This window comes from Canis lupus, chromosome 21 (genome assembly GCF_048164855.1).
Source record: "Canis lupus baileyi chromosome 21, mCanLup2.hap1, whole genome shotgun sequence".
In the NCBI taxonomy this organism is placed as follows: domain Eukaryota; kingdom Metazoa; phylum Chordata; class Mammalia; order Carnivora; family Canidae; genus Canis; species Canis lupus.
In genome coordinates, this window is record NC_132858.1 from 46,314,512 (window position 1) to 46,320,795 (window position 6,284).

Consider the following 6,284-nt stretch of genomic DNA (forward strand, 5'->3'; position numbering starts at 1 on the left):
AGAGCTTATTAGTCTAGTGGGGCATGCAGACTATTAGGCCTTTATAATATAAGGTGGTAAAGACTGTAACACATGGAAGAAGGACATGTGTTAAATATACAAGACTTGGACACAGGGCAGCCTGTGTCCTGTGGAAGTTGCCCCCACCCCCTCATTCCCATTTTATTTTATTTTTTCTCCTTCCCATTTTAAATGGAATAATGGAGTTGGAAGCCAGATGGCAGCGGGTTCAAAACTGAAAGGTATAGAGGTGGAGACACTGACCCCAAAAATTTAGTTGTAAAGAGAAAGAGAAGCACAGAGCAATAGCTAAAGGACAGTGCAGAGTTAAGATTTTTAAGATAAGACTGCCGTGACGTGCTTAAATGGTATTAGACACAACTGTCCATCAACAGGCCATTAGGAAGATCAATTAGGATCTTGACATTTCCCTGACATTTCCACTTCATCCTAATAGTTAACGAACAGTCTATATTGGAACGAATAACTTTCCTTTTAGCTTTGACAGCTATTTTATAACTGGGGTGTCCTATGGACACAATACCATAAAATAAAGAAGGAAACTCTGCTCAGGATCCAAATTACTACCTACTAGCCTTATTCTAGAAGCCATATATTGAATGCTTTCCTATCATTTTCACCAACAACAATTTTATTTTTCATATTACTATTACATATATTATATTTCATATGCCCTCAGAGCAAACCCGACATAAGCAATTAAAAGACAGCACCCAGAGGTGCTTTGGTGGCTCAGTTGGTTAAGGGTAGGACTCTTGGTGTCAGTTTAGGTCTTGATCTCAGGTCATAGGTTCAAGCCCATGTTGGAGCCTACTAAAAAAAAAAAAAAAAAAAAAAAAGGATGGCAGCCAAGAACTTAATCACTGAGTACCGCTGAGAATTGTAGAACATAATATGAAAGTTTAGAAAAGGACAAGGGAAAGTAGAAAACTTCTTCACTAGGCATATGGAAATTAGGAGTTCTGCTAGCTGGCTGCCAGAGACTTAATGATTAAAGCCAATACGCTAGAAACCCAGAACAGAAACTGAGAAAAGGTCTGTGCCTTCTTAGAGTTTATTATACCAACTACAAAACAGCAGTTTGCAAAGGCACAAATAAAGTGTGGAAGACTGAGATAAAGAATGAAACTTAGCAAGAGATGGGGAATAGAAGGACATAAAAAAGAATTGTTGAAGGCTTTGAAAGAAAAGACAAGGATGAACGATAAGCAGAAGAATGGGAAAAGGATAGAGTGAATCCTAAAGGTTGACCTCATCACAGAGTATTTATATAAGAGATATGGAGCTGCAAGATAAGTTTGCTTAAATACTTTAAATTCACATCGTGACACCAAAATTTATGCAGGGGATGTCATTGTTATTTACAGTTCATTAAAAAAAATAAAGGAAAAGGATAGCTATTTTGGAAAAAATTGAATCACACACTTGAAAGGACCTTGAAAGATCATCTGGCTCTTGACAAAGGAGTACAGCTGTCAGCCTCCAGATGTTAGCACCTACAGCCTCTGTCTCAGACTTCTAGCCAAGGTCATACTCCTCCAGGGCATCGCTCGGCCAGTAACTGAGCACAGCAGGGCTACCAAAGTCTGGCCCTGTGCACCTAACAAAAGACTCCTCTGTGCTCTCTTCTCCTGGGCTCTTTTACGTTGTCCAGGACTCTCTGAGACCTACCCTGTGGAACTTCCTATCACAGGGATCAGATGAGCGTCCCTTTGCGTAGGTTTTCTCCGCCTAATCATGCCTCCTCAGCTTTTACCTTTCACAGGCTATGTTCCCTATGTCCCAGGAAATTTCATGAACTCCTAACTCTACCTCCGCAGCTGTTTCCTAATGGACATAATAACTAAAGCAAAGGACATATTCACAATTCACGTATCTGACAAAGGACAGAATACACAAAGAATCTTTGAAATAAAATAAGACAACCCAATTTTTTTTTAGATGAACAAAGACTTCATTTAAAAAGATATGCAAAGGCAAACAAGCACAGGAAAAGATGTTCAATATCAAAAGACATTTGAAAAATGAAAAGTAAAAGCACAGATACCACTACACACCTATCAGAATAGCTAACATTATAAAGACTGACAATTCCAAGTGAGGAATTGGATGTGCAGCGACTGACATTTGCATACATTGCTGGTGGGAGTGTAAAATGGTACAATCACTTTGGAAATCAGTTTGGCAGTTTCTTAGAAAGTTAAACTTGTATTCACCATATGATTCAACAATTACACTTCTAGACATTTACTTGAGAGAAATGAAAACGTGTACACAAAACAACTTATTCAAAAATGTTTGTAGCAGCTTTATTTACAATAGCCAAAAACTGGAAATGATACAAACAATAAGTGAATGAACAAATTCTAGTATATCTATACCATGGAAAGAGTACTTAGCCCTTAAAAAGAACAACGTACTGGTACATGCAATCACATGGATGAATCTCAGAAAGACTGAGTCAAAGAAGCCAATACTTAAGAGGACATGATGTATGATTCCATTTCTATGAGATTCTAAGACTGGCAAAACTAATCTTGGGTGATAGAAATTAAATCAGAGTTTGCCTCAAGGAGTGAGGAACTGACTGCAAAGAAGTATGAGGAAATTTCCTAGGGTGATGGAAATTTCTATACCTTGATTCAGTGGTGGTTACACAGGGGTATATATTTATCAAAACTCATCAAACCCTACACACAAAATGTATGCATATTACTACCTGTAAATTATACCTCAATAAAAATGATTTTTCAAAATGTATTCCTGGCATGTATAAATACTAAATAAACACTAAATACTAAACAAATATATAAATACTATACCTAATAGTATCTGTTGGTATTGCAAGTGGAATATTTATCTCATTTACATTTAGATGATTATTGCTAGAAAATAAAGAGGCTGTTGGTCAGTTTATTTTTCTTATAGCCAGTGGCCTTATCAAGTTCCCTTATCCTGTTGTTTTTAACAGAATTCCTTTGAGTTTCATATGCATATAATCATATAAACAGCACAAAGAAAAAACTTCATCTTTTATTATCCAACATTTTATAGATTACCTCTCTTTCTGCATTCACTAGTCTTCAAAAGAACGTTGAATAATGGACATCACCAGATGGACTTTCTTTTCTCTACCTTAAAGGAAATATCTGAGTGTTTAGACTACTATTTGTACTTGGATTTTTCATAAAGTGTTTATCAATTTGTAGTTTCCTTCCATTTCATTTTATTTTGTTAAATTTCTTCAAATGACTTTGCAGCAAAGACAGTATAAGGCTCTTCTCCTTTAGATTGCTGATTCCAATGAAACATGCTTATAGATTTTCCAGTTTGCTTCCCTTGTAAAAACATCCTGAATTACTCTTTTGATAAGGTACTGGATTCTCTTTTAAAGACATATTGACATATTCATAAGCTAACTTGAACTTGAGATTTTTTTTATACTACATCATATTACTCTAAGGCTGGCTTCACAAAATGATTTAGGGAGATTCTTTTTCTTTGCCTAAGAGTAAAAAATATTTAGTTATGCATTGTTGGTTTTTTTAAAAGATTTATTTCCTTCAGGAGAGGTAAGGAAGGGTAAAGGGAGAAGAGAAAATCTAAAGCAGACTCCCCACTGAGTGTGGAGCCCGTCTTGGGGCTCGATTTTAAGACCCTGAGACCATGACCTGAGTCAGAGGCTTAACCAACTGAGCCATCCAGGTGCTCCATCCATTGTTCTTTAAAGATTAAAATAGATTTAATGGATTTACCTGTATGTCAAGTCTTTGCTATTTTTTAAAGTGGATATTTAACCTCTAATTTATCTAAGATAATCAGTCTCTTCATGTTTTCTGTTTATTGGGTCAGTTTTATTAGAAAGCCATTCAAGGCTCCCAGGTTTTCAAATGTGTGGCTCTCAAATCTTAATTAGTATAGTACTTGAATTTATTTCTGTAACATTACTCTTTCCCATTTCTACCTTATATAACTTTTTTTTTTTTTAATGAAGGTCAAAAGAGGATAATCTAGGGCACCGGGCTCGCTCAGTTGGTAGAGTATGTGACTCCTAATCTCAGAGTTAGGAGTTTGAACCCCATTTTGGTGTAGAGCTTATTTAAAAAAACACGAAGTAAAAAATAATACACACACACACATTTGGGGCACCTGGCTGGCTCAGCTGATGGAGCACACAACTCGATCTCATAGTAGTCAGTTCAAGCCCCACATTGGGCATAAAGCTTACTAAAAACAAACAAAAAAGGATTATCTATCTTCTTGGTTTCTTCAAAGAACCAGCTTTAGGATTTATTTATGTAAGTTTGGAGATTTTCTACTGTATTAATTTCAATTGATATTTTTATTGCTTCTCTTAGTAGCATTTTTGTTGCTAATTAAGATATACAACATGTCTTTTTTTTTTTTTTATACATTTAATCCTATAGAATTGCCTCTGTACAACTTTCATCTGCTCCCATGTTTTCTGGTGGGAAGTGTTCAGATTTTAATTGCTTATTGTATGTCATTTTAATTTTTATTTCCTTTTTGATCCAATTGTTATTTCCACAGGTGGTTTTAGGGTGCCTGGGTGGCTCAGTTGGTTGGGCCTCTGCCTTTGGCTCAGGTCATGATCCCGGAGTCCAGGCTCAGGCTCCCTGCCAACTGGGAGTCTGCTCCTCCTCTGCCCCTCACCCTGCTGGTGCTCTCTCCGTGTCTCAAATAAAAAAAATCTTGAAAAAAAAAAAAAAAAAAAGGTGATTCTCACACCTGGCTATTATAAATTATTGGAATTTATTTATTGTTGGATCATGATCAGAGAATATGACTTATAAAACGTCCGGGTTTTTAAGTTAAGGTATTTTATGTGGCCAACTATGGAGTATTCTTATACATAATTCCATGGACCTACCAAGTAAAAAATATATATGCATTATATACATAATATATATTGTATTCTGTATAATGTATTCAATATTATACACAATATATATTCCATGTATAATATATAGTAACTACTATATATAGTATGCATATATATGCAACATACATAAAATTAAAATTTTGCATGTAAATGCAAAATTCTGAGCATTTAAAATGATCACCTAAACCACCCACTCCCCCTGACACACAGGCTCATGGTTCCCCTTACTTTGCTCACTTTTTTTTTTTTAAGATTTTATTTATTTATTCATGAGAGACAGAGAGAGAGAGGCAGAGACAGGAGGAGGGAGAAGCAGGCTCCTTGCAGGGAGCCCGATGCGGGCTCGATCCCAGGACCCCAGGGTCACGCCCTGGGCGGAAGGCAGGTGCTCCACCGCTGAGCTCCCCGGGCTGCCCAGCTCACTTATTTCTCTGTCTCACAGCATGTATCCCTTATGATCTGGTAACAAACTACGTAATTCACCTATACCGTGCTTCTGGTTCCTCCTGCCCCTTCCACCGGAACGTAAAGCGGAGGAGAGCTGCTAAGTCAGGTCTGTCCTTCCCTGACGTACCCCGAAAGCTGCAACGGTGCCTGGCGCCACAAAGTGCATCAAATAAATAAATCATCACCACCCCATCACCACGCAAAAAGCTAAACGGCGGGCAGGCAGCCCGGGGGGCTCAGCGGTGGAGCACCTGCCTTGGCCCCAGGTCGTGACCCCGGTCTCGAGATCGAGTCCCGTGTCGGGCTCCCTGCATGGAGCCTGCTTCTCCCTCTACCTGTGTCTCTGCCTCTCACTCTCTGTGTGTGTCTAATGAATAAATAAACAAAATATTAAAAAAAAAAAAAAAAAAAAAAGCTGAACGGCCCGAGCCCCGGTGTGGGTTCCGTCACCCGCACGCGTCCCAGCGCCCCCGCCCCGGGTGGGGACCAGGCGGCGCCGAGCCCCTGCAGGTGCACCAGGGCCGGCCTCCGCAGCCAGGCGGGCCAGCGGCGGGCCCCGAGACCCCGGGAGAAGCGCACTCCAGGGGCGCCCCGCATGGATGGAGCTCGGACTGGCCGCAGGAGCTACCTTTCGGGCCCTACAGTCCTGTGCCGCTGACGGCTAAGGCCCGTGGACGTCAAACCCCTAAGATGCGCTGCGGGGAGCTTCCCAGACACCGAGACCTCGGCCCGTCGTCGCGCATCCACTGAACCACCTCCAACGGCTCCACCCCGGCCGGAAGGCAAAGCGTGTCCCCGCACGTCCCGGCTGCCCTCCGAGGAGGTCCGGGTCCCGCAGCAGCGACTCCCGCCCCGCGGCCCGACCCGACGTCACGCACGCATGCGCGGCAGCCCCCCGCCCCGACGCGCAGCC

At 40.6% G+C, this 6,284-nt stretch overlaps 1 long non-coding RNA gene across 4 annotated transcripts in view; it reads right to left on the reverse strand.

Annotated features, from left to right (window-relative positions):
- LOC140613140 (uncharacterized) overlaps positions 1-6,284 on the reverse strand; it is a 36,856-nt gene that overhangs the window by 30,162 nt on the left and 410 nt on the right. Inside the window, exon 1 of one of the 4 annotated variants that reach the window (XR_012014273.1) lies at positions 6,000-6,242. The exons of the other annotated variants lie outside the window; for them this stretch is intronic. This is a non-coding gene — a long non-coding RNA (uncharacterized lncRNA). Of the gene's footprint in view, positions 1-5,999; positions 6,243-6,284 lie in introns of those variants that run through there. 4 annotated transcript variants of the gene reach the window in all.